The 27,326-nt window shown below is 46.2% G+C and overlaps 1 protein-coding gene across 10 annotated transcripts in view; it reads left to right on the forward strand.

Annotated features, from left to right (window-relative positions):
• The window catches only part of LPP (LIM domain containing preferred translocation partner in lipoma), a 367,548-nt gene that overhangs the window by 16,460 nt on the left and 323,762 nt on the right, over nucleotides 1–27,326 (forward strand). For 6 of the 10 annotated variants that reach the window (XM_064516781.1, XM_064516778.1, XM_064516782.1 and 3 more), the window contains exon 2: nucleotides 10,388–10,512. The gene's annotated coding sequence lies outside the window, so the exon portion shown is untranslated. Of the gene's footprint in view, nucleotides 1–10,387; nucleotides 10,513–14,919; nucleotides 15,174–27,326 lie in introns of those variants that run through there. The other 4 variants (XM_064516785.1, XM_064516786.1, XM_064516788.1 and 1 more) reach the window with 2 other exon arrangements.

The following is a 27,326-nucleotide window of genomic DNA, read 5'->3' on the forward strand; positions in this document are numbered from 1 at the left end:
GTGAACTCTACTCCTTCCTCTGTGATTGCAGTCATTCTTGTCCTGTCAAGTTCCCATTGAGCTAGTTGTGCTTGTTTTCTGTTCCTTGGTGATGACTCTGTTGACCTTCTCTGGTCTCTCTGAATGCCGATAGAGGGCTGGTAATCAAGTCATCTGTGTTTCTGAGGGTTGTAACTAGAGATATGTTGGCTATAGGCAAACGGCTTTATATGAGGCTGCCGTGAGTCTTTGAATGCAACGTGCAGATTTGCAGGCTTGATGTGAAATGGTCGAGGCTTGCCAGCTTTTCCCACTCAGTCCCCCACAGATGTCTCCTATTTCTAGGCTGAACGCTGAGTATGGTATCTCAAACACCACTGCGTGGTCATTCTTGGCAAGTGCTGACTTGTGTATGGTCACCATTATCTGAGCTGTTGTGGTTACTCACAGAGGTACCTTCCCTCCCCCCACCCCCCATTTTATTCCTGCTGCCTTAGTGATGGTGATCAGTCATGTGGCTGTATCTTTTGTGACGGATGCAGTACTCATCCTTCTTGTTCCTTCTCTCTCCTCCTCTCTGTTTCTCCTGACTCCTCAGTGCAGTTGCTGACTCTCCTTGAACCTAGCTGATGGCTGGTATGGAATTGGTCTTGCTTCTTTGCATGTTGGATGCTGGACTACTTGATGTTGTGTTGAGTCACCCTTTGAGGTTAAAAGTACCAGCTAGTAAGTCATAGAGCTCTTTCTATCCCAAAGTTTCTGCAGTTGCTTTCTGTTTTTCCCCTTGCCAAATAAAAAAATGTTTGATAACATAAACATTGGCTTCAGGGACAAAATTCCTACAGACAAGCTCAGCATGGTAGAGTGGGAGTAGGTGAGGACAGGTATGATTGTGGTGTTATGTTGTTTGGTGCTACTGTGAATCATGCCAGTGAGATGGAAGAAGGGTTAAGAGATCTTCCTTGGTCTCAGTGTTTCATTCCTTTGGCATGATGTTGCACCCACACGCTGTAGCTAATGTTTCAAACAAATAGCCACGTACTCTTCCAAAATAGAGTGCAGCAGGACTGGAGGATTTTGTGTGGCAAACTCTTGGAAGAACATGGAGAATTAGTAGTAGAAAACTTGGTGCTGAGTAACTACCAGATATGTGGGAAGAAGCTTGATCTCTTCCCATGAATACCAAAGAGTTCCAGTAAGGGAGTTGAGAGATGTTTAGCTGATAACCTTGTCATTCTGCAAACCAAAAGCTTCTTTCTTTTCATCAGCAAAAAGTAATGCAGTCGAAGTGAACTAAATTTTAGAGGACCAGAGATACAATTTTTATAGTAGCTGTTGTTGGTGCTACTCAAATAGTAAAGGAAATCCAGTGCAAGTGCATTGTATATACTTCTCTAGATCAAGATAAAATAGCATGAACGAAGGGGTTGAAGGATTTCTTATTCTTTATTTTTAAGCAGGAGAGGGAAAAAGGTAATAATATTTGCACTTACTGTGCTGAAAGAAGTTATGCGATAAATCTCAGTCCATTTTTACAGACAATTAAGCAAGCTGCTTTGGTGGGATGATAATCCGTAGAATTCCCATGGAAGTCTGTGAGGCTAACTTTCTTGCATGAGACACTGGCAGGATATGTGAGCTCTGAAGCTTTTGCCATAACAAAAGCCCCACCTCAACCCGGCTGAGAGGGCTGGAGCTTGTACGAGCCCAGGTTGCTGAGGTAATGGTGCATAACCGGTGCATAAAGAGGATTGTGTTGCTGGTATCCACATTTCTGTTGCCTCTGGGAGGAGAAAGTTACTCACTGACATGTAAGGGAAACGCATCGAGCTGTGTGTGGTTCTGGAGGCAGATGATTACCACGTTGTTATATTGAGATAGATGGGTGTTTGACAGCTATGCCAAGGGTTGGCCTGTTCACAATAGTGCTGAACTAGGGGATTAGGATCTTGTTTCCTTTCCACTGTCGTGCTGTTATATAAGCTTGTTTTTCCACCCCTCCACCCGCCTGGGCCGTTTTAATGCTGGGGTTGTAGTGCAGCAGCCAAGACCTTCTTTTAGCAGGTAGTGTCAGGCTGAGAGAAGCTGGGGAGGGCTTGCACGTCCTGGTTGTGTTGCCTGGAGATGGTCGAGATGACATTGGGTTGCCAAGACAGAGATGCTGGTGTTGGAGCATGCGGAGTCACTCTGTGCTGTCTGTTGGTGGTGGCTGGGTTGGGCTTCTTGGGTGACCTTGGAGTACATTGGCCTCCTGTTCAATTTGGGCATGTTGAGTGGCATGTGTCAGGTCAGCAGTGACAGCTGAGCCCAACCCTCTAGCCAGTGCTGTGATCCCAGACACCTCTCCATCGGTCCTCACCTCGCTGACATGGAGGGACACTGTCTTGAGAGGTTTCTCTAGTAACCTACTTGCCAAAGCTGCTGAATACCTAGAAGAGGATTTTTTTGCATCAATTTCAGCAGCCCTTGGCTCACCACCTCCTCTGTTTTGCTCTGCGTGAGCCGTGCAAGACCCTTTGGAGGAGAAAAGGGGCTCGCGGTCTCTCTCCCCATCCCAGTGTGGGAACTGGGGTCTTTGCGACAGCAGGCGTATTTCCCAGTAACGGGTCTGAAAACCTGCCTCAGTTTTCTTTTCTGCCACTTGGCTGTAAGGGAAAAATTCGGTGAGGGCCCTGAATTCCAGCTGAAGCTGGGGGAAATTCAGGAGCTCCAACAGCGTTTTTAATGTATTTTCTGTACTTCTGAGTCCCCATCGGTAATGGAGGTGATAGTACTTGTTCAGAAAGCAGACGGATCCACAGACATCTGTGTTCCTCTTATTTTTGAAATGTACTAATGGCAGTTATTAGGGCTTGTCAGAATTTCTCCATGTTTTTTTTATATACATTTGGTAGATGGCTCCATTCTCACAATGGAGATTTCTGCTGGAACATCAGTTTTCAGCTCAGTTTTTGTTTTGTAAAGGAAAAAAAACTTAGGTTTCTGTATTCTTCTGTTTGTGATGGTAACACAACCTTTTGTTGAAAACAAAAATGTTTTCATGAAAAGCAGTCCTTGGTGAGGCTGCTCCACTCTGTGCTGGCTGAGTACCACGCTTCCATTTGAACCTTTGCCTCTCTGCCCCACCAGGATTTTCTTTTTTTTAAGAAATGCACTTCCTCAGCCTGTTGATCCAGCTGTTTGGAAAGAGGACCAGTGGTTGAAAAGGTGGAACTGCTACACTGAGAGAGAGTTCTTTTTTTTAATATATATTTGTACGCCTTGATTGTCCTATCTGAAGCTATTCTCTCCAGGTCTGAAACTGTGACAGCTTATTATTAAGATACAAAAATGAGACAAAATAGTTCATGCGCGGTCATCCTTGGAAAGGGGGGACAGGGTGAGACAGGCATTTCTAAGCCAGATATAAAGATTTACTGGTCCTGGCTGATTGTGTTATTTTTTTAGACGTCACGATGGATTATAATACCTTCAGAAATATCTAGCCTCACTGAGTGAGCATGAAAGTGGGGAATCCAGCTGGCTGCCAGATATTTGCTGCTATTTTCAAATGACCTGGCCAAAGCTGGGTAAAACAGAAGGATTGAACTGCAAATGCTGTCCGGTTGTGTAGGCTGTAAGTTTTAAAAGTTTCACTTAGAAATGCTTTTATTTTTATTTTATTAAAAAAAAAAAAAAGAAAAAGAAAAAAGGGCAAGAGATCTGCCATGGTATTAAGGGTTTCATTGTGGTGACTCGCAAGCAAGCCTGGGAGGAGATGACCTTTGCTCTCAAATTCTTGCCATTTAAACCCAAAGTGGATAAAGAACATCATCCGTTATAATAAAACATACTTCCTCCTCATTTCATTACTTGTATTGCTGTGATTCTAAGCAGCGCCATTAGACTGAGCAAACGTGCACAAAAATGCTAGCCCTGTCCTAGGAGATTTCAGCCTAAATATGGTCTGATGAAGACACTGGGCTGAGAATGGGGAGTGCTGAGCCCTTGACCTGCCTCTGTGACTTCAGGCACAGCGCTTCGCTGTTCCCTTGTGCTCTTAGTCACTGCTGTCTGTTTTCCTTTACTGAGCAGTGTTCTGCTAGTGCTGCTGCTCAGTGAGACTGGCCATTCCTCGGGCGAAAAAATGGTTTTTTCTTTTTTTCTTTTTTTTTTTTTGCATTGCAAAACACTATCCTTCGTTTGAAACCCAGGGTCTGTGGTGCTCTCATACTGCATGAGAACTTGAAAGCGAAATCGATTATTCTTCTTTGCTCAAGGAGCTGGGGTGCATTCGAGAGAGAAAGTGAAACTGCCCCCCTCTTGCTCGAGGTCCCTCTGAGGAGGCTTAGTGAAATGCAGACAGTAAATGTCGGGGAGGGGGAATCAGTGGGTCTCTTTTGAAAATCTTCTGCTTCCAGTAGACTGAGGGAGTGTGAACAGCATGAGGTAGTCTGTGCTTGAAAATACAGGGTCCAGTCCTGGTGTCAGTTACAGACACACAGATCACAGGCAGCGCCGTTGGCAGTGACAGGGAGCTGCTGAAAGGTCACTCCAGAGCGGGACCCACAGGCTTTTTGGCATATGCATGCTGATTCCTCCCATTCCTTAGCCACCCTACTCTTCCAGCTATCTTTTCAGCGCTATGTACACTTAAAATAACAGGGATATGTGATGGCTGGCTCTGCTGTTGGGTTGGTCCCCACTGTCACCCAGTTCCTCCTGCTGAGAGCTTACTGCAGCCTGGGCTGGGGCAGCTCCTGGCCACCTTGGCTGCAGCTCCCAGCGTGCTGTAGGTAGGGCTGTCTCACAGATTCCTTGGCCATTACTTAAATATGCCCTGCCCCGAATAATTCTTCATTTGGGCAACCATTTTATTATAACACAATAATATTTGTATTGGGAAGCCGGATCCCATCCCTTTGGGGCTGCTGTGCTCGAAGAAATGCACTGGAATGGTCTCGCCTCCTTCTTCCACCCCTACACCTTTTTTCTTCTTTTTAATCTCATTTCATAAACCCTGGGACAAACCTGAAAATCTAGTGTGACAGGAAATGAGTCATCTGGCGCAGAAGCCAGGTGTGCCACTGCTGTAGGAAACTGGGGCTCAGGTGGGGTGATGTTTTAAAGCAAAGCTCTGCTACCTAGAAGTACGCAGGGGCCTGCTGGTGGTTTTGCTCTTGAACTGGTGCTAATTTTACGCGTTGGAGCTGGTGCTGCAGGTCTGTGCTGCAGCCGCCACCAGCTTCCCCTCAGAACGAAGGATGGCCGAGGAGTTTGGAAGTGGTGAGTCCCATTATGGCCAATTTTGACACACACGACTGTGGAGTTGAGAACAGCTCAGTGCTGAGTACTGAGTGGTTTCTTGCAGATCAAAACTTAGGGACTGCTTTTCTGCATGTACTAAGCAAATCTCAGGTTTCACATCTACTGCTTTACACCAACACAGGATCTCGCCTCCAAAGAAAGCAACAGCCAAGCGTATTAGTTGGTGCTGTTCGTACTGATAAAGTTCGGAGCAGGTGCCGGCTGCTGGCAGGATTGCAAAGCGGCAGAACAGAGGAAATGCTTTGCCAGCTTTTGTTATCTTGCATGATCTTGTTATTAGATAACTTTAAAAATGTTTATTTTAGCAGTTTAATAAATGAAACCTGAAAAGCACAGAAACGAATAAGCACACATAAAGTTATTAGTCAAGGCCAGATTCTGCAAGCATTTGTGTTCTGAGATAGGAATATAGGCTCTGAATTCAAGTATACCTGTAAGAGGACTGATTTTCCAAAGTGTGAAGTACATGGAAACCTCAGGCAGCTCAATAGGAGCTGGTGATGATCAGCACTGCTGAGGATTAGATCTGGTTCAGTAGCAGAGGAACTAACTTGAGATTTCTGAGTTGGAAGACTTTGGCGAGCAGATAATGAATAATGGCACAGAGTGGGAAAGATATAAAAATACATATGTCAAAACCTTGCAGGGTTTTAAGTGTTTTTCATTTAAAATGAAAAGGTCAGATTGAATGGGGTTGTTATCTGGGGACCTGTATGAGCACATGCCAATCATACAGCAGCAGACCCTTGTCAATTTGTGCTGATGACTGACTCGCTGAGAGCTTGCCTGCGCTTAAAAGTTGTTGACTGGAACAGTTAAAACTACAGCTTCCCTTGTTGCAGTCAGGCTGAGACATCTGTTCCACATAGGAAAGGGAATGAACTATCCCACTGTGAGGCTGCTTTATCCCAGTTTAACTGTTGTTCATGCTTGGGCTGCTGCAAGTATAGCCACGATGATTAAAAAAAGTTGAATTCTGAATACTGGTAAGAATATTAAGTGCAAACCAGAACTGAAAAAATGGATGCAACTTTTGACCAGTCAGAAAAACATATGTCACTTAAAAAAAATTTTATATATATATATATATATATATATAGTTGTTATATTAGCAGTGTAATTAGCAATTATTGAAATTATTTTAATTAATAAGATTTTTCTTTTGATGGGATCAGTGGTTCTCATTACTTCAATTTCTAAATGACTGCTGTAATGTTATTCGAGAGACCTATTTTTCTGAAAACGCTGACCATACTTCTCTGAAAGATAGACTTCTTGCAGAGCTTTTAAACTGTCCATTTCTGAAAAATCTGAACAATTTAAGAGAACTCAGAATATACCAGAGGATTAATTTTTAAATCTAGACATTGTAAATTACTGCTTTTAAGTATGATTTAAATCAACAAACAGGACACTTTACATACTTTGCTTTTGTTTTACATTCTTTCAACTTTTTCTTAAGAAAGGCTGATTCTTGCTGTTGGTAGTACAGCATCTCTAGTCAGTGTGTGAACAGTTTGTTTCTGATCATCATGTCTTTCTGGATCTTAGAGTCAGTGGATCTCAGCCTCTCACCTTATTTTGCTTTCACCTTGGGATTGCTTTTATAACTTCTAAGCACTTTCTCAGCTTTTTATGAGCTGATTTTTGTATGAGCTGTTTCTTTTTTCAACGAGTTGAAAAAAAATAAGTGGAAAAAAACAATCTTCTGTCAGATTTACACTTTCAGAAAGTTCTGGTTCCTGTAGTTTCTTCAGAGACTTTTCTTAGTACTTTGACTGTGATAGCTGATTCCTACTGTTTGAGTATTTGCTTTACATTATTTTAAATGTTAGATTGTCTATTTAAATGCTTCAGGGTGCATTAAAATAAGTGATTTGTGGTGTGCTAAGTATAAAAATGAAAATGCATGTGTGCACATTTACTTGTGTACAGACTCGGAAATCTCAGCGTAGCTGGTGATCTGAAGTTATAGGAGTTGTACAGTACAGAGTTGTGCCACATGGGAGCTTGACCATATAAAGGTGGATTACCAAAGAAACTTTCTGCAATTATCTCTTTCAGGACTGTGATAGGAAGCTGGGATTTTTTTGGTGCAAGATTAAAGTCAGAATTAACCATATACTGGCCATTGATCATCTGTTAATGGTGGTTCTGAACTAGAAGGGACCTGAGTTTGCTAAGTGTAGAATTAGGTCTGTCAATAATATTTTTGTTGTGATAGCACCTAAAAATCCCCCACAAAGGTTATTGGGGCATGTTATGTGAAACCCAGAGACGGCTCTTTACGGCAGGTCTTGCATGTGTTTCCCGGGGACGCTAGTGGAGGAAAGACTTGTGTTGGAATTGGTGACAACAGTCCGAGTAGTTGCTTTACTGTTAGCTCGTTTGTCTTTCCCCTGCGTGAGCCAAAGCGGGAATGAACATGACCTAGAGGAGGCCAACAGGGCACGCAGTAAGAAATGGGACAGATCCTTCTTTGGGGCAGGCTGATCTCTTGTTGCCCCACATCAGCTCTGTACCACCTGAAATAAAATCAGACAGGGGAGGGTTTGCCCAAGGATTTTCTGTTGTTTCCAAAGATCTGCAATGCTTGCATGCTTCCCCAGGAGAGTCAGTGTGGCTGAGGCTACAGGAACGGTAGTCACAAGCGGACGGGACAGCCAGAATGGAGAGTAGACTCTGGCAGATACAGCTGAGTTAGCCACATCTCTCAGAGTCCTGTAATTGATCTTACAAACACTTCTTGAGTTAGACCTGATGAAAGACAAGCCTGAGCCGAGGTCTCTTAAGCACAGGTTCGATCCCAAGAATATTGTCTTACCTGGAGCTCCCGGAGGCACTGTTGTGGGTTGAACTGAGACAATGTTGGAGCTAGAGGGGAATGTTTGTTGTCTTCGGCCTTTGCAGATAAGACCAAAGGGCGTTGTGCCAGGAGCCTGTGGAAAGGACCTAAATTGTATATAACTCTACGTCATTTTAGAATGAAAAGTAAACATGCACAACCATAATATTTGCTTGTACTTGTCTCCTCCTTGATGGATGGAGAGAAATTGCTCGTTGGCTGAGTTCACCGGCAATAAACCCCTGCAGTTACTCATCTTCGTCCCAAGCCTATAGTGAGTGGGAGAGGCTGGTAATGGGCCATTGCAATCTCTGGTTTATTCTGTTCTTGTTGCACCTGAGGATCCTGGGGACTCTTGATGCCTACTCTGCCTAGACTTGGGCCCAACCCTTTGGGGACTCAGGGCTGGGTGCTGTCACAGGGACTGTTGTCTTTGTGCAGGGCTGAGCTGAGAAGGTGCAGCCTGGGTCAGGGTGGACCCCAGCATGTTCTTATGACTTTGGCACAGTGGACATCTACTTCCACTTGGGAGAGGTGAAAATCCTGTCCCCCCACATTGCTGTGGTATTATCAGGTCTGACGTACAGTGACAAAGGTGTCCTGATGTGGAAAGAAACTGTCATGCTGGGTGCAAAGGGTGACTGAAGGCCTGAGAAGGGTGGCCTGGACTGAGCCATCAAGCTCTCTTTGTCTTGTGTTTTCCTTTAAATTGCTTATAGACCTTATGGGCTAAAATACCTTCTTGTGAGCAGTGCAGGTAGGAAAAATGCAAACCTGAGTTGAGCATTTCTATCATTACAGCAGCCAATGACAATAAACTTTAGCTCAGAGTGATGCTTTACACAGTTCTGTGTAACGATGGGACTGGTCCCTGTGCCCAGGAGAGATGGTGGGTGGATGCAGGCAGGGAGTGCAAGGAGACAGTAGTGATTAGCTGGTGGGATGGTGGGCTCCACAGCCAAACTGCTGCCAAAGTTTTCCCAGGAGGTGGGTTTTGAAGAGTTAGGAGAGAAAGCATTCAAGGCTGATGTGGGCTGTGAGGGCCTCGAAAGCAACAGCGAACAACTTCCTCTGGGCATGACGGGGAACTGGGTTCAAGTGGCAAACCCTGAAGGGCAGTCGTGACGTCATGTCTGTGGGAAGACTGCATTTGTCGTGAGCGAGATAGGGCTTGCGGGGTAGCCAGGATGTGGAGAGGATGGGGCACAGGCCATGGGGAGAGACAGGAAGGAGTGTGCATTTCAGATGCCGTGTATCTGCATGGGCCCCAGCGGTCCGTCTTGGTGTGCCACGTGCAGGCACGTCTGTTCATCTGGCTGCAGTGACTCAGTGAACCGGGATGGCTGACGGGCTGTCCCCAGTGCTGACCACAAAGTTGTTAACTCTGCCTTCGTCTTCCTGTAGAGGGAAAACCAGCACCAACTGTGTTACTTTGCTTTTATTGCATGGGTCCCCCTAAAGGAAAGGTAGAAGGAGGCTTTAAAGAATAGGTGGTGTTTGCTTTGCAGCTGTGCTCCTGCAGGAAGGAGTGAGAAAACCCCTGAATGGGAATTTAAGAGAGTGCCTCCAAAAAAGGGCTGTGAAAAGGTGGAGGATTTAGTGAACCGGATGGTACTATAGCTCTGCTCATAGCAATGGCAAACTCCATGAGCTTCAAACCTGAATTAAATGATTCCTCATAGCTTTCTCACTGTACTTCAGGTCACAGAGACTAACCATAGATTTACCCTGTTCTGTCACTTTGTCTCCTTTTACCTCCCTCTCCTCAGAGGCACAAATAATAGTAGTCTAATAGCCGTGGCTTGAAGAGTTATAACTTGTCAGCTGAGTTGTTGTAACTGAAATCCTGGATTTCTCAGCCTGTGCCACTCGCAAGGTAAAATTTAAACTATGGGAAAATGCAGACTGAGTGTGCAACACCTTATCGCAGCTCAGCTGCTGCATGGTAACTCAGTCATTCTCAATCTTACATCTCTACCTTTAAAAATAGGCATGTTTTGTTGTATTTCTAATGTGTCGCCTTAAACTCAGCATTGTGTATTGGCCTGGTTTGTAGTGGTGATGCTTGCTTTTATGGGGTGCAGAAAGCGGCTGCTGTAAAGCAGTCCAGAAAAATGGAGGCTTCTGTCTAAGAAAGCCGGAGAAGAAAATGCTCCCTTTCGCAGAAGTTGTGTGGGTTAAACTGCAAGTTTTGGAGAAGAGTTGTTGGGAGGACCACCCGGCATGCATCACATGGAAAACTCTCTCTCTTTACAGGGCTGGGAACGAAATCCAAAGTCGTGACTCAGGAGGAGCCTGAGGAAGACGGAAGCCCTGCATATCTCCAAAAGCTGCCTCACCGAGTTCTTCCCACCGGGCAAAGCTGTGTAGTGCGAGAACTGGTACGTACGCACATCTCACAGGCGTGAGGGGCGCTTTCTCCGAAGAACTTGTGGCTTTTCTGAGAGTAGCACTTTGTTCGTGGCTCTTTCCAAATAAATAAATGATATTGACTCCTGAGTGCGGAGAGGGGTTGGGATCATTGGGAAATACGAGACAAAGATAGTGATTCCCTTTGGTGCTTGCACCCGGAGGCCTTGGTGGCGAAGGGCTTAGCACCTCTGAGAAGTTGCGAGTGTTCAGAAGTCGTGACTGACTATGACTGAGGTGTTAGTTATGCTCTGTTGAGTGGTGTATGGTGTGATACCATACATATATAGGTGATGAGGGGAGGGTATTCACAAAATGTGTGCACGCACACACACACACACACACTGTACAAATCTGGGTACACTGAAACCAAGAGGCACAATGCATATATAGTATATACTATATGAAGTGTATGAGCTTGGGGGTGTATATACCAAATGTCTGTATATACTATATATGGAGATAAAAGAATGCATATGCATTCATACTGTCTTTTTTTTTTTTTCCTTTCTCTGTCTCTTCTGTCTCTCTGTGGAGCTGTTGCAAAGCTACCAGATCCAACCTCCTGGGGAGCCTTTCTGGCCAAGGTTTTACAAGCCAACACCTGCTTTGACTGCCTGAGTTTTTTCTATATTTATTCCTTTGCACTCAGTCTTTGCTTGCAAAGTGGAACTGTCACAAACGTTTGTGTTAACTTTTGGCTGTAGAGGACTTCAGCTTGCAAGTCCTAAATCTGTTCTTGTGCATGTTGGGGGAGGGCAGATATGCATGTGTATTTGTGCATGTGAGCATATGAACATCTCTTGTCCTCACTCTCTGCATTATGGCTATTTTCCATGGTCTGTCTGCTTGTGAAGCTGCAGCAGTGCTTGCGTTATGTATGTCATGCAGTTGTGCTTTCTGCCTCTTCGAGACATTTTTATGAATCAAATATACAGAGCAGTTCTGCTTATGTAATGTCACCTTATGTAATGTCATTTAAAAGAAATTACTGATGCCTGACCCAGTGGCCAAGTGATAACGATCCATACTTCTATGCAGGAGGCTTGGGTTGGATTTTATTTCCAGGCCCCCAAGCTTTTATTTTCCTGAGTTAGAAGTGTTGCAAGGAGAGTGACTTGTGGTACTGTGTAACAGGGAGCTCTTGGTTAGGATATGGTTGGGCGCTTATGTTCTTCCCTTGGGTTTCTCTCCTCTCTGCATTTTGGGGTGAATGATGCTCTAAAGCAGAGGCACCAAACCCTGGTGCATGCATTCAAAAGCTGGAACTGCAGTGATGCTGTGCCAGTCCTGCCTCCAAAAGGGAGGATGTCCTGGGGTGAATGGGAGGAAGGCAAAGAGCCAGTCCAGCCAGACTCCTTAGGTACCACTGAAAACAATCAGGGTTTGTTTTCAAGCAGAAAGGGAGAGGCTACAATGCCATTTCAGCTGGGAACCCAAAGGGAGAGCATAACACTGTCCTCAGGAACGTGAAGCTGGGGAAATAGCCACATGGTGGGTCTCCAATCAGCAAATGCTCTCAAGAGGACACATGTGTTTGCTCCTGACTGCGAGGGATCCTTGTGGGCTGAGCATGCCCCCATCCCTGTGCACTGTCCCTGAAGGGTGAAGTTAGTGCTTGCTTCCAGTCCGGCAGGTACAATTTGCACTTATTGAAAAGCAGCACTAGGCTGCCTGCCAGGAGCCGGGAACTGGCTTGCCCTGATATGCTCCAGGCCCCAAGCTCCCAGTCCCTCTAACAACTTTGTTTTTCTGGCACGGGAGTCCTGCTAAGGTCACAAAGCTGTTAGTCCCAGGTTTCAACCCCAGGAGCCATAAAATGTATCCTGCCTGACCCCTGTGTAAGTAAGAAGCGGTGTTAGCAGCCAGCATTCCCCTGGGTTTCGTTTCCCTGTCCCCACCATGTGTGCCACTCTGCAGCCTGCATTCCTCTCCGGTTTGTTAAGCCATTTGCCTCTTGAGCTGACACAGCTAATATTTCCCCTGCTGGCAGGGCAGGCGCATTAGTGACATTTAACTGTTAAGGACAGCCTCAGTCTGTTAATGCTGCAGCAGCTTAGATGAGTAAGGGCTGGTGCATTCCTGGGACAAGCTTTCTACTATTCCAGTCACTTCTTCTCCAACAGTTTTGTTCCCTCACTTGTCTTATGCTATTCTCAACTTCATCTTGCTGTTGAAACTCATGTTATTCACACAGGCAATGCCCTGGGAGTTGTTTTCTGTAAGGGGCTGAGAAATTTGGTCAGAGTCTGCAAAACCTTCCCAGGTACTTATATGACCCTTCTTACTATAGTTTTGGAGCATCTTCTACCATGGTGACTACAGCACTCAGGATATCTCCATTTCTGACCATGAAGAATGCATCTGAAGGCCAGGCTTCTGGCCGGGGTATGCGGCCCCTGCGGAGGTTTTACTGGGTTTTTAGACAAATAATCAGCGCTCACCAAAAGTGATTCTGTCCCATCCTGCATTTTGGGATAATGTTGTATTAGTGTTGCCCTGGTGTATCTCTTGCTGTTGTTTGAGTTGTTGGTTGTTTATGGAAGCTGACTTAAGGGTAATGGACGTGTGCCTGCATTGCCCTGCAATTGCCCTGTATTGCTGTGCTGCTGAGCTAACATCGCCTGTCAACAGAGCCTGAATCTGGTTTTATTTTTTTTGCAATGGTAATGATGGATCATTACATTAAGTGTGATTCCTATTCTAAAAGGCAGAAAGCTTTGTAATTCTTTTTCACTGAGGCAAAGGCTTACGTGTTTTCTCTCACCTGTGGTATCAGTGGCTGAACTCATGCTGTCGTGGATCCCTGACCTCGATCTAGTTGCTGGAGGTAATTATATGGCCTCTGTTGCTGCAGGGTTTCAGCTCTTCTCAAAGTCTGTGATTCAGTATCAGTAAAAGCCAGATGTATTGTAATGTCGCTTTTTTTACAGTTTATTTTGGCCATACATGGGCAGAGTCAGCTTTGGAATTCCTTTCCTATAAATTCAATAGCATCTTGTGGGTGGTGGTGGGGGGATCGCTCTGGTAGTATCAACTCGGCAGTCTGTTCCTGTTGAAAACGTCCTGATTTGCACATTCCTCAAACGCTGCATGCTCGGTATAGCTAATGGCTGCAGCTATGAGGAGGACCTCTTCCCTTCTGGGCAGAAGGACTGCAAGAGTTTCACCCCGCTCTCCTGCCAGGGATGCCAGCAGGAGTTTCTGCCTCCCTGTCTCCTGCAGATCGGCTGTTGCAGCTGAGGGGAGACGTGCATGAATGGGAGAGGAGCGCTGTCCCAGTACCCCGTGGGAGCACTGTTATGGGTTGATGGCTCTTGCATGCAGGCAGCCTCTGTGGCTGGCCAGTGCCCTGTGAACATAACTGTTTTGCCTCCCAAATTTGCTTCGTGGGATGAGCATCAAAGTTTGAGCCTGTCTTAAAGTAGAGAAGAGGCTCTGTGTTCTCTGGGTCCCTTCGGCTGCGAGGTCCCCCATCGCGCGAGCACCAGAAGACAGCCTGCTGGGGCAGTGATGAACCCTTTTTTAACTGTGATCATATTGCTTGTGCAACACGGGCACAGTAATTTGGACTGGGACAGCCAACCTTTTGGTTTCAGGCTGGAAGAATGGTTCTGGCAGGGCAAGAATCGAGGGATGCTGCCTTTCTGGAGCTGCCTTTTCCTGCCGAGAGATGTCGGCTTGTCCGAAGAGCACGTTCCTTTGCACAGATCTGTGTTTTCTTTGTGTGAAGCAAAATCAAATACTCTTTGCTTTGCAAAGCACCAGCTAGATAAGCCAGGTCAGGGGAGCTCTTCTCTGCCCCAGGGAGCAGTTGGAGTTGAATGTGGCAAGCGGGACCCTGCAGCCACACGCAATCTTGCTTGTGCCAGCATACCCGATTTGCCAGATAGGTCTGATCCCTTTCTCTAGGGGGACTGATTGCCATCCCTCTGTCTCTTCTGCTGCTGATCTAGCATCTCTATAAGCAGAGCCTGAATCTGTCTACTTGCCTTCAAATAACGCTCTGAAAAACAGTTCTGGTCTGTTTTCTGTGGATGAGTCAAGCGAGGGATGGAGGTTTGCTGCAGCAGCCTGGGGCGAGGGGCGAGGGCTCTCCTGGAGCTCGCCCCGTCGTGCACCGTGCGTGCACGCTGCCCGTGCATCACGGGAGGGGACGGAAACGCGCTTGGCATGTCATGGGTCAAGCCAGGAGCTGCTCCAGCGCAGGCCGGGACGGCACCGGTAATGTGTGCCCAGGGCTCGGGCTGCGCGAGGGTCGGTGCGGATAACGCGCGCAGCGCCTGGAATTCAGTCTTGAGGGGGGCAAGTCATCCAACTGCCAAAGCCAGGGAGAGAAGGGTGATTTTTTTTGACATCCTTTGGAGTTTTGATCTCCATATTTGGAAATGTTTACCCATTGCTCTGATCTATTGCAAGGGAGGGGAGGTGACTCAGGGTCTGGTGGAAGCAGGATTTGAATTCCTGTAGTAAGGTTTTTTTTTCTTTTTTTTTTTTTTTTTTCCCTTCTACCCTTCTTGTTTTGGAAGCTTGTTGTGGTCAGTTTTCAGTTCTCTCTTGCTCCTGGACCTTGTTCCAAATTTGATCTGCTTGAGAGAGAAGCGTATCAGGGAAGGAGCTTGCCTGGATGCTGGTAAGTGCATCATTGCTGCTTTAGCAAGTGACTTGGGATTTTTTTGATTTGTTTAGTCAAACAGATTGCATCAAAGTGTGTGTGTGTCTGCTGGTAGCGGCAGGCATGTGGATCTTTGCACACCGGTCAATGAAAGGGACCCAGTGAAAATTTCTGTAGCAGGGAAAAATAGCTTGGTGGATTAGTCTCAATGGCAAAACGTTCCCTTGTGTTGTTTCTTCAGGCCTAGGTATAAAGATAATTTAAGCCAGCTTCCATTCAGTCACGCTCTTCCCTTTAGTTTCACTGGCTAGTTCAGCAAGGCGGCAAAACACCGTATTAATAAATTAATTGAGTACGTACGTATATATGGTCAGCAAGTAAAATACAGCTTAAATATGATTTCTGTCTCAAAAGCAAGAGGTATGTGTTAAAAAGCCTGTATAACATGAATCTCAAATGTTAATATTTAACCCCATTTCATTAGGGAACTGAAGAAGTTTAGCCGCTTTAACTGGATGGAGGTTCAGTGCATGTTTTTTCCTATTATTCTTTATTTTTCTTTAGTTTGAGGTTTTTAATCTGTCTGACGCTGCAGCTGTGTGATTCTCCTTTTCCCCCCTTCCTTTCTCTTTCCTGAAAGGAAACTGCAGTTCATACAGAAAGTCAGGGTGGGGGTGTGGGGGGAACCTGGAGCGCACTTTGCTTCCTGTTTTATTCATGGCAGCTAAAACTGTGCCCAGGAACCTGGGGCGGAGATCCACCACCCCGCGTTCCTCCTGTCATTTGGAGCATGTAATGCGTGGAGAGTGCTTTTAACGCCGGCTCTGGGGGCTGCGTGGCAGCGAGCCCCGTGCCTCCAACGGAAAGCAGGGCGCTCCATCCGTCCACTTGAGAAGGGGCGCGGACAAGGAGCGGCTCGCAGTGGCGCTTAGTGATGTGTGCATCGTCCTCGCTAGCTGGCGTTTTTAGACTGGTTCAGACCTGTTGCTGTCATACTCTCCCCATTTTAAATTTACAGTTTTGTTAAAGAGTTAGACCTTTGGTTTTTCTTTGCCATTTTACGTGAGGATTAATATTTGGTTCGACTTTAGGTTTTCCGAGGGAGCTGGATTTGCATCAGGTTTTTGGGTGAAAAAGGTAGTTGGCTGTTTTGGCACCTGAGGTCGTGCAAGGATGGGACATGAGCTGGAAAGCACTCGTCCCCCAGTGAGAGCAGCCGGCAGCGACGGGACTGCTGGAGCATGTTCCCGCAGACAGGACATATTCGGAGTTTGCTGACTTTATTTTAATCCTCGCTGTTTCAATGGGCCGCTTGTGCTGCCAGGCTGGGCATGTGGGGAGTGAGCCACGTCCGCGAGGGTGTGCAGCCTGGGCGGGCGGTGCGGGCACCGGGGTGGGAAACGGGGTGCTTCGCCTGTGTGCACGTATGGCCCCCGCACTGCCGGCCCCTCATTGCCCCCGCGCTGTGGAGGAGCGTGGCCAAGCACGCGTGTGCCTGAGGGCCCCTCCCGGCTTCGGTGGCGCTTGGATGCAGCCTGTCCCTGTGCTTGTAGCTGTGCTTGGTGTTTTGGGGGCGGCCCGGCTGGTTTTCTATGTCGGAAGCGATGACGCTCTCTTCCTCTTGCAGTTCGCCCCCTTTCCCGCGCTGAGTGTGGGAAGACGGGACGAGCAGGGCCGAGGCTTCCGGAAACCCGGGTGTTTCCGTGAGCGGGCTGGGCTGGGCCTGGCCGCTGACACCCCCACGCGAGCGCCCTGGGGCCCTTCCCTCCCACGTGTTGCTCCGTCTTGTCGCCATGAGGACGTGACTGAAGCGAAGGTGACCAAAAACCGAGCGGACCGCGAAGGCCGAGCTGCTCTCCCGCCTCGTGGGCAGCCGGCCCCATCCCAGGCGGCGCGCAGGGGCCATGCGGGGTGGTGGAGCACCCGGCGGCTGCTGCCTGCCTGCGCCTCCCGAGGGGACGCCTGCAGCTGGCATCGTGGCTTTGGAGCGGGCGCTCTGGTGTTTCTCCAGGAGCTGGACTGACCCTGTGATCGCTGATGCTAACCAGGACCTACGGCAGGTGCCACAGAAAGGATTTTCCCTGCTCCAGGAAACGGAACCATTAAGGGATGATGTGTAAATTAGGACTAAAGATTTTCCTCCTGCAGCGTGGCACCCGTACACACTCCAGCCTGAGGAGCGTTGCACGGTGCTGGGCCTCGAGTGTGTTTAGAGAGCGTCGTGCCTGTCTTGAAATGCATTTCTTAAGCTTTGGAGTCCCTTCTAATGATGTTTTAGACGTAGGGGATTTGCTGTAGCTCTGGCGGCGTACGAGGGATGGGTTTGCAGCCCGTCCTTCGTCCCGGTGCAGCAGCCAGGCCACGTGGTCGCAGGCTGGCAGTGCGTGTGGGGAAGTATTGACGCCGTCCCTACATGGCTCGGGTGCCGTCAGGGGAATTAGCGTGCCCTAAGGGGCAGGCGTACATGCCCCACAGCAGGTAAGGAAGCTGCTCCAGGCAGCACGGGGACAGCACGTTTCAAAGTGAAAGGGATGAAGAAGAGGAAGATTACAGGCCTGGACGATTCTCTGTATCTGATAATTTGTGTTTCCATAGGCAAAGGTTTCAGAGCCCTTAAACACTAAATCATGTCTGCAGGCCAAGAAAAGCAGTGTTACCCTTGATGTGCCGATGTTGAAACTGAGGCACTGTATGGGCTACATGGGTTATCATGGCCATGTGGCAAATTTGGGAGGATGCGGATCTTCTGATCCCATGTGACTCTTGCATGTTCAGCTGCTGCATGCAGGCAGGTATTTTGCAACCTTAGGATGAAAAGTACTGATAAACATGTTTTTCCTACTCTAATAAAGTCACATTTTTTTGAGCTTGGAATAGTTCTGCATCAGTTGCTTAAAGGTAAACCAAGTCCTGCTGAGTGTTTCATAAAGTGGATATATGTTGCTAGCGTATGACGTGGTCCCAGCATATATTGTTTCTTCAGGAATTTCCAGACGGAGCTTTACCTGATTGTACCGCTGCTCCTTTTTGGTGTCTGAGCAGAGTGTGGTCTTTTAAGAAATGTCTGCTGTTACTAGCTTTATGATGCACATTATTTTGTAACAGCTGTTGCAAGCAGCAGGAGACCTTACCCTCAGCCTAATTCTTTCTAACTTCAGTCAACTTTGGGGGAAATTTGCTCCTGTGAACTAAATATTTGCATTTGGGATGAGATCTCTCAAATGAGAAAAACTCGTTTGCCTCTAGTGAGCATGTCAGTTCAAGGACTAGTAAGCCTGGGAGGAGTAAACGTTGCTCTTGATTCTTTCCTACTGTTTTTCTTCTTTCTAACAGTTAACTGTGTGCAAGGCTTCCCAGTTGTTTATTGCTTGATATGCGGGGTGACTATATTTTAAAGAAACATCAAGTTTAAAAAGCCTCTCTGCCTGCGGTGGGAAAGAAAGGATTTCTTGTGATGTACTATCCCACACCCCTACCATGAGAACAACGCAAAGATGAGTTCTAGCAAAGCTCTCCCTTTTGGCAGCTACTTCCCTCCTACATACTTGTTTTTTAGGTAAATCTTTCTTCAACTGTGTTAGCCATTCCCCTTTTCTCCATGGAAAGTCATTATCATCTCTTGAAATTAAGGAAAAGACAGGAGGAGGAAATAAATGGATGTTAAGAAGTAGAAAACAATCAATTAAATAGTACATAGTATGTAATTTTCCTTGGAAACTTACCATGAAATTGAGGAGGACTTTAACAACTGGTAATTTAAATTGCATTTGAACACTGCTAATGGGTTGTTTGCATGGGAATTTCGGTCATTTCACAGCGGGTCGTTGTCTTTAGTACCCCTTCATTCATTTTAAGAAAAAAAAAATCCTGAAAACTCAAAGCAAGGGAGATCCCATTGGCAACAGTTGGACCAGTTGTCTGTGAAAAGCAATTCCATGAAATTTTGCAAGGCCCTGTTGCATTCAAAGGCATTTACTTCCTTGGGCTGAGCTCTTCCAATGTAAAATCCATGGGAATTCAGTACTCTCTATCTAAAGAAGTTTGTAGGGCTTGTTATTCCCAAAAGGTGGGACAATAACATTATCCCCACTGCACCCACCAACACCATGGAAGCAGACTGGCTTAAATGACTCATCCGGGGTGGCAGGGGGAGTTTGCAGCCGTGCTCTGAAGAGGTGCCTATTGATTCGGAGTCCTGACACGTAGCCATGGTACGAACCTGAAGTCAAGCACAGAGGCATAAGGAGCGACTTGCTCGCAGGCATTCAGTCGGCCGAGGCGGACCTGGGAATGCAGCCCAAGTCTTGGTCTTCATCATCTAGGACAAATCATAACAACACTTTGGGATCTGATCCTGACTTGCGTATTCATAAAAGGAACAACAGAGGTGCTGATCATCTGTAGCTCCAGGTTGTTTATATTTAAGTTCTCTGTCTTGTTTTTCCCATCTTTAATGCTCTCCCTTACTTACAATGCCAGAGATTTTCAGCAAAAAGCAGTATCGGCCTAGCCGTGTGCTATGCTGCCACTGATTTCAGTGGGAGCAGGTTCTACAGGAAGGCGAATGAAAGTTGCTTGTTGCCTGTTGGTGAATGAACATCACATTTTCAGAGCAGGGCTTTTGCAAATCCGTGGGCATACTTGAACATATGGAAGGGGGTTCCAGTATAAAAACAAATCTGGCCTTCTGTTTCTGGATGTGTGGGCTGCTTTCTTAGAAGATGGAACCTTTTAAATCTGTCCCTGCAAACATGGCTGTTAAATTCTTCTATTTCTAGAGAAGTGAGGCAGCTGCGTGCACTTAGAGAAGCTATATAAAGGCCATATTTTCCAAAAGTGGCCTTTTTATCTTTACCTACAGTCAGATTGGCCAGCATGAGTTTGGTAGAAGTGCAGCCACTGCTGCCCATTTATGCACAGGGCCCTGAGCAATGTAAAAACTGGGCAGATCTCCACGGGCAGTGTTAAGCACAAGCTCTTCAATCTCTCCATCTCATGAAATGCTACTACACAGAAAAGTGCCTTCAAAGTGAAGGGAAGGGCTACTTGTTGATTTGATTGTTTTTTACATGCTCTCCTTTTGTTTTCTAGGTAATTGCTTTGTCCTCTGGAGCTGACAGTGGTTTGGTTTTTAACTTCTGTTACATCTTCCTTGTTGCTGACTGACTTGCCTGCAATGACCATCTCCTTTTAACTGTAGCAGCGTGCAGGCTGGTTTTAATGTCCCTGAGAGCTGTGTGCTCGAGTACATTCCCTTCCACTGTATAATCTGACTATAGCTAGTGAATTCAAATAAAACTCAATAACAAAAATGTCAACCCTTTCTAAGGGTTTGGATGAGAGTTCTTGTAGTATAATAATGTTATCATTTATACTTCTTGACATGCATGCTATCCACAGCGCCTTGTTAGTTATCAGCTAATTTCTGTGCAAAGGTATGAGTGTAAGAAAGCTGTATCAAATAATCTCACAAAGACTGTTAAAGCTCTAGGGACAGAGAAGGACACGGCTTTTGAGCAAACTTAGAATGAGTATTTGAAGATTTTTCTTCAAAAAGGGTTTTGGAGATTGGCATTTCGAAGTGACCAAGTTGATGAACCTTGTGTAGGCGAGGGGCTGGACTGTAAAGGGAGGCAGGGGGTGAAGTCCAGGCGGTGGAGGAGTGCAGAGGGCCAGAGAGCAGGAACTAGGGGAGTTAGGAAACCCCAGACAGCTCAGATTCTCCTAAGATAAGGAACCAGCTGATAAAATGAACCCTGTGAACTGTCCAGCAAGCACTCGTTTTTTTACTTTTTGTTTTTCATCTCATCATGCTAGTTCTTGAGAAGCACTACTTCCACTTTGCAAATCCCCTATCATGCATAGATGTTGAAGTCCAACAGCTAGCCCGCTTGATGAATCAGCTGAGATTATTTTTATTTTTATTTTTTTAATTTTTTAATTTTTATTAAATTTTTTATTTTTTAATTTTTTTTTAGTTGTCTTATTTTCTTGGCGCATGGGTTGCCTTTTGGTTGCCTCTTGTTGCCCTATGCATTATGGCTAATCTTTTCATAAAGCTCCTTTCCTTGCCTCAGATTTCCATTTTAATGCACACCCAACAGCCTACTTATCTCCCCTCCAGCTTCCTCCCAAAGGCAGAGAGGCACTTAGATGGTGGAAGTCAACATAGATTTGAAAGATGCTCCCCTAGTAAACAGCCGTGTGTATCTGCTAGTCCAGAATCCCATTGAATAGAAACGAGGCATGGGGGGTTTGAAATAATCCCAGAAAGTTATTTCTGACCATGCTCTCCTATTGCTAATGCACATGATGCTCCTACAAGCTTCTGTGTGTCTCATGGTTTGAGGTTATGGGTTAGCAATGCTGGTAAAGGGCCTTTGTTTGCTCACCTCCCTTTCTCAACTATTTTATGAAGAATGCTGATAAATTTAAGTAACAGCCTTGCAGCTGAGAGATAAGAGATAAGGAAGAAAAAGTCTTATGGGTAGATTAGTATGCTGCAGAGAGAAGGCAAATACCAAGTGAGCTCAGTGGAGGGAGTCCACACTGAGTTCCCTTGGAATGCTGAGATTGCTTATTTATCATTTACCCGGCCCTGTAAATTTATATTGCACTTTACAGGTGGGGAGGAAGACTGTCTGTCTTGGATTGCAGACTCTTTAGGACAAGGACTAAGTATGCACTTGAGGGCCAGGTAAGGGAGGGCATGGGTGATTGCTGGAGATGGAAATACAGATAAAGTGGATTCCTAGAAGAAAAGTACTTCTGAGGTGGAGTTATGGGTGGTGGATAGGATATGGGTGAGAGGATTGGATAGATGAAGGTGGATAAATGGGAGTGGAAGGAGGTGAGAAGACCTGAAAGGAAAGAAGGTTAAAGGGGAGGGTAGGAAGTGAGAAAAGAAGTAGGTGGAAAAAAGCAGCGAGGCAGCTGTGGGAGGGGATACTGTAGGATGCTGTAGATGAGAGTTGAGATGACCTTAACATGTCTTCGTTGTGTGTTTAAAAGCTATGCTGTAACTCAGCTACTGGGATTAGTCATCTCCTAGCATACAAAGTACTAGTTTCTTATTTGAATGGAGAGTATTGGTCCTGGCTGAATTCCAGCGCTGGAAGATCTCTTGGCTGGGTTTGAATGCCTTGTGCTTCTGATGAGGGGCTGGACAATTACGCGCTCTGTGTTCCTGTATGTGCACCGTTGTGAAAACCTGAATAGGCAAGTGCATAAGTAAATTGCCACCTTCTGCTTAATGCCATAAAAGTTAGTCCTACATGCACTTAGGCAACCAATTAGACTGTGCTTTTAGGTAGCAACTGTACGCCTAAGGCCTTTACAAGAGGAATGTCCTAGAGGGATGGACATGGCTGACATATTTATGGTATGAGTAGCTTTTGGAGTGACACAAGGCTGCTCTCCAGTGACACTTGAGGGGATATGGACGGGAACAGTGGTTTTTGTTGTGTTGTATCCATTCCCCAGCAGAAGAACAGTAATCTTTGCAGCCAGGTCCATGTGCAGTAAGTTCCACAGAACTGAGCTGGAAAGAACTCACTGGTCATCTGGTTCCTACAAGTACTGCTTTCAGTTCCCCAAAAAGGCCTTGCGACTTTCTCAGCTTCCTTAGAAGTTTTGTTCCAGCCCCAAGAACTTAAGGAGTCAAGGAAGGATTTACTGTCACCAAATGTATTTTCCTTTCTCTGATTTCTTCTCTCTTCTTTTGGAAATAGCTGCTCTTGATGTTTGTCATTTATGTATTTGGCAAGTGCGTTTGGACCAGAAACTCCCCTGAGTTCTAGAGCAGCAGTGCTCGCTTCACCTACTGCCCATCCCTCCTGGATCCGTGGCCTCTTCAGCTTGCTTATCTTTTTTTTGTGCCTCATGTCTGATCCCCATCTGGTTTTTGGGTCTCTTTCTGCTGCTGACACTTTCCAGATCTTCCTTCAGGTTCCTTGTTTTCTCCCCATCCTGATCCTTCTGCCTTCTAGTATCTTCCTAGTTTCCCATTAGTTAGAGACAACTTTTATAGCCTGTAAAGGGTAGTGAAACATGACGGGCATCTCCTTTGGAGCTCAGTCGATCTACTGTCATGGCATGCTGTTCCAGCAGGAGAAAAAATGGAGTTGAGAACATCTGAAATTGCCCATTATCTCGGCTCATTTCTTGCAGTCCGTAATTTGGGGGTGGGGAAGTGAGGGGAAGAGGAGGCGAGTCATTCTAAAAATGAGTCATTCCACAATAGATCGATACAAAATGTTCCATTACATTTTCATTGCCGAAAATGACTGCCTTCTCCCACCCCTCTTCTGTGAGGTGCTGCAGAGGCTGCTCAGTCGTGGTGGTTTCTCTTGGTGCATGTAGGTCGGCAGTGTGACCAATCCAGCAAAAGGGTATTTGAGTTCTGGTTCAAGCCTTGTTTTCCAGGTTGGAGCTGAGTGTGATGGAGACAGTCTGCTTCAGAGAGAGCGCCATTCCTGGCAGCTGTCAGGGGATTTCACATTGCTCAAGGCATGGAGCAGGCCAGTCTTGCTAGAAGCGTTGTTCCCAGCCCTTCTCTCTGGGAGAGAGGCCAGTGGATGCGCGAGGCATAAGGCATCGTAAAAGGATGTAATAGAAAGTATTGTGATATATCTACCAGTGACCCCTTTGGGCTGGTGCCACTGATCACCCCCTTGAGCTGAGGGGATGTTTCAGTGGTGTGTCTTTGCTGAGATCTTGAAGTTTCTTGCCATCTCCATTGATGGGGTGGGGAAGATGATTTGGGGATTTCTCTTGTCTGCTGGTCTTTACTGAGTCCTTAGGTTTTAAAGTAAGTTTGTCTTTAGGGCAGTGGTATTGCCTGCCTTGTATTGACCAGGAAGTGAGGGACACAAGAGGGACTGGAGGACTTGCCCAAATCTGTATATGCACATACACACACGTATAGGTATGTATATGGCAAAGTCTAGAATTGATCCCAGTTCCTGAGTCCCTTTATCTTTTTCTTCTTCCCGAGATCTTAAGTGGCATTTTTATTGGCAGTGCTACTGTAGCAGTAAGCAAGTGAATTGTGATTGTGCCCAGCTTTCAGGCTGACGTGGATGTTTCCAGCTGGGGCCCGTTCCCATCGGGGCAATGCCCATCTGCCCCTCTGGCCTGGCATGGCAAATGCCATATGCCTGTGGGTGGGATGAGAAATAACAGGGGGCTGACCACAACTGCCTGCTCAGAAGGCTGTGAAGTATTTGTGGTAGTAGCGCATCTTCCACCAGCCGCAAGCGAGGCCTTGATCTGCTGTTAAGCCTGTAACGCTGCTTAAGAAACAAAACCTGCTGCTGACAGGTAGGCTTTGCAGGGAAGAATTTAACCTGTGCGGGAGGTGGTCGAGTTCATGGGCTTGCGCTTCTGATAATGTTATCTTTTAGTACAAATGGCAACAACAAGTCTTCCGTTTCATCCTAGACTGTGAGGAGCTCTTGTAAGGAGCTGGACTACTCAGTGTTTTGCAGCGTGGTATGCCGTCACGACAGGAGCGGGATCCAAGATGTTTGGCAAACCTCTGTAAGCCATCTAGATAGCTGTTGCTCTATTTCTAAGCTGATGAAGCAGAAACTGAGCGATCCAGAGCACACACCGATCTGTTTACCAAGCAAATAAAGTTGGGGGAGAAAAAAGGAAAAGCCTCAAAGCGGCTTTGGGCGCTTTCAAGTGGTAAAAATTAGAAATTCCTGAGCCTATGTAATTAATGTCTGTTTAAACAGAAACTCATTTCATAGCTAAAAAAATCAGCTCCTATGGAAGAGTTCTCCTGAAGCGTCTGTTCTCAGCCTTAAGCGCCGCCCTGGCTGAGTGTGCTGGGGCTCTGTCTGCGGAGGTGCTGGGGGTGGCATTTTTGGGTAGGGGCATGGCCTTGCTGCTGCGGTGTTTGCCAAGGGGCAGTAGGTTCCCGCGTTCACAGCCTACTCCCAGCTCCCTGATTGTGTAGGGGGTGTTTGCCAAGGGGCAGTAGGTTCCTGCGTTCACAGCCTCCTCCCAGCTCCCTGATTGTGTAGGGGCAAACCTGGTAAATCCATGTGAAAATTCACCCTTTTGGGTCATGGGGCCCCAATGCCTGACTTCATTCTGGTTTTGGTGGAGTGTTGTTTGGCCTCACTGTGTGTATGTATGTGTGTTTAAATATGTGCAGCAATTGAGAGGGACAAGTATATCATACTGGCATTTCTCAGGGCTTCAGACAGAATATCAGCATTTTTTTTGCCCAGATCCCAGAGAAATAAGGTGCAGAATAGGCCTGTCTCAGTGCTACAGGGCTTTTCTTCCGTTTGACCTATATGTGTTGTGCCTCTGTGCAGGTTTCTCTCTCTTAGCGGCTTTGCTGGTGAAAGCCCATGAAGTTATAGTAATAAATCGCCTGGGGAATGGGGTACGCTAACAGGAGACAACAAAGATCATCTGGGTATGACCTGCACATTTAAACTACATAGGGTCTTGCTGATGACATGGATGTCATACCAGCAGCCTGCTGTGTACATGACACTGTTTGGGTATAGTTAATTGGATTTAAAAAAAAGGCATGAGGATGTTTCAGAGCACTGTGCTAAACGGTCAGAGCAGGGAGCCCCGGTAGCGCAGCCTCGCTGAGCTTAAAACAGTGCCATCAGTGATTGCTGATGTGTCGCTGGTAGTTCGCCCTAGTAGAGCAAGCATTCGTACAGCAGTGGCCTGGGGCCCTCTGCGTGTGTTGGAACATAGAAAGGTACACTTTTTCCTTTTTAATTCTTTTTCTTTAAAAAAAAATACCATTTAAATGTTATTAGGGCGAAGTGATCTCAGTAGAATCACTACATACAGTAGGCTGACAGCAACTGGGTCAGATCCTTTCTCACTGTTTCCTGACAGAGGAGAAAATAAAGCACACATGAAAGCAAAATACGCGCGTTTTCCCCTTTGTCTCCCCTCCCCAGTCCCCCTCATCATGGTTTCCTCAACAACAAAAAAAGAAGCCTTGGCCAATTCGGTTTCACAGAAGAGCGTGAGTTTCTTAAAGTCAACATTTCCATGTGTAACAAAGTTTAAAAAAAAAGTGCAGAGAGATTGCATGTGGTCTGGCCTGCAGCCAGGCAAGGAGTGTTCTTTGGGGTTGTTATTAGGTAGATAACTGTATCAAGAGCTTAAACGTCAACCTGGTTCTGAAGGCTGTGGCACTCTGTTTGAAACGCTGATGCATGTTTGATGCTTATGAGAAAATGTATTGCACTATGTCAAGCCACTTTTTTATTTTTCCTCTTTTCCCCTGCAGTAACTTTGGTGCCAGTAGAGTGCCTTGGAGGAGAATACACGAGATCTACAGGGAGCTATTGCTAGTTTTGAAGTTGCAAATTCGTTTCTGTTGTTACGAACAACATAAGTTCCTGCTTCTAATAGGAACCATACCCAGTTTGCACATGTTGGAGTGAGGTGCATCCTAAGTGAATTGGACTGCCTTGAAGGGCTTTTTGTTGAGGATTGATCTTGAGAAGGGATTAGAAGGAGGAAAGGTTTTGGGCCCATGGATTCTGGTTTGGAAGGTTTGTGTGCAAAGACATGCTCAGAAGTGTGGGGAAACGACTGCCAGCATTTCAGTGCAGCATAGCGGGCAGGGTATTGGGAGGTGCAGGAAAAGACAGGCAGATATGTTAGGAAGGGCAGGCGTCTGAAGATTCTCAAAAATTGAGATACAGGACTTGACACACTGGAAGAGCAGAAGCCAATGGGGAGAGAGACAGGGCAAGGTGACATGGGTAGAGTTGCAGACTGGGAAGTTTCTTGTCAAGTGCTTTGAGATCAGAGGGAGAATGTCTGTTTGTAATGCTGCTAGATACCACATATCTGTCTATGTTCTTGTCTATATATGGTATGTGCACAGCTATATTTAAACACTTTGGCTGGTATTTTGGCTGATACACTCAGTTTTGTGCCACATTGAGAGATTTAAAAATATCTCACTGTTCCAGGAACATCTATACCATGACAGATGTCATCCGGAGTGGGGAGTGGCTTCTGAAGAGAGTGCACAACATTACTATGAGCCTTAGTAGTCTGTTAGATTATTTATTGCTTCACTGCCACCGTAAGACATGTGAAGTGCATTTCTGCCTGTCAGAATTTTTTCACACGTTCAATCAGACAGCATCTGTCACTCCTCCCTGCAAG

Source organism: Dromaius novaehollandiae, chromosome 9 (genome assembly GCF_036370855.1).
Source record: "Dromaius novaehollandiae isolate bDroNov1 chromosome 9, bDroNov1.hap1, whole genome shotgun sequence".
Lineage (NCBI taxonomy): Eukaryota > Metazoa > Chordata > Aves > Casuariiformes > Dromaiidae > Dromaius > Dromaius novaehollandiae.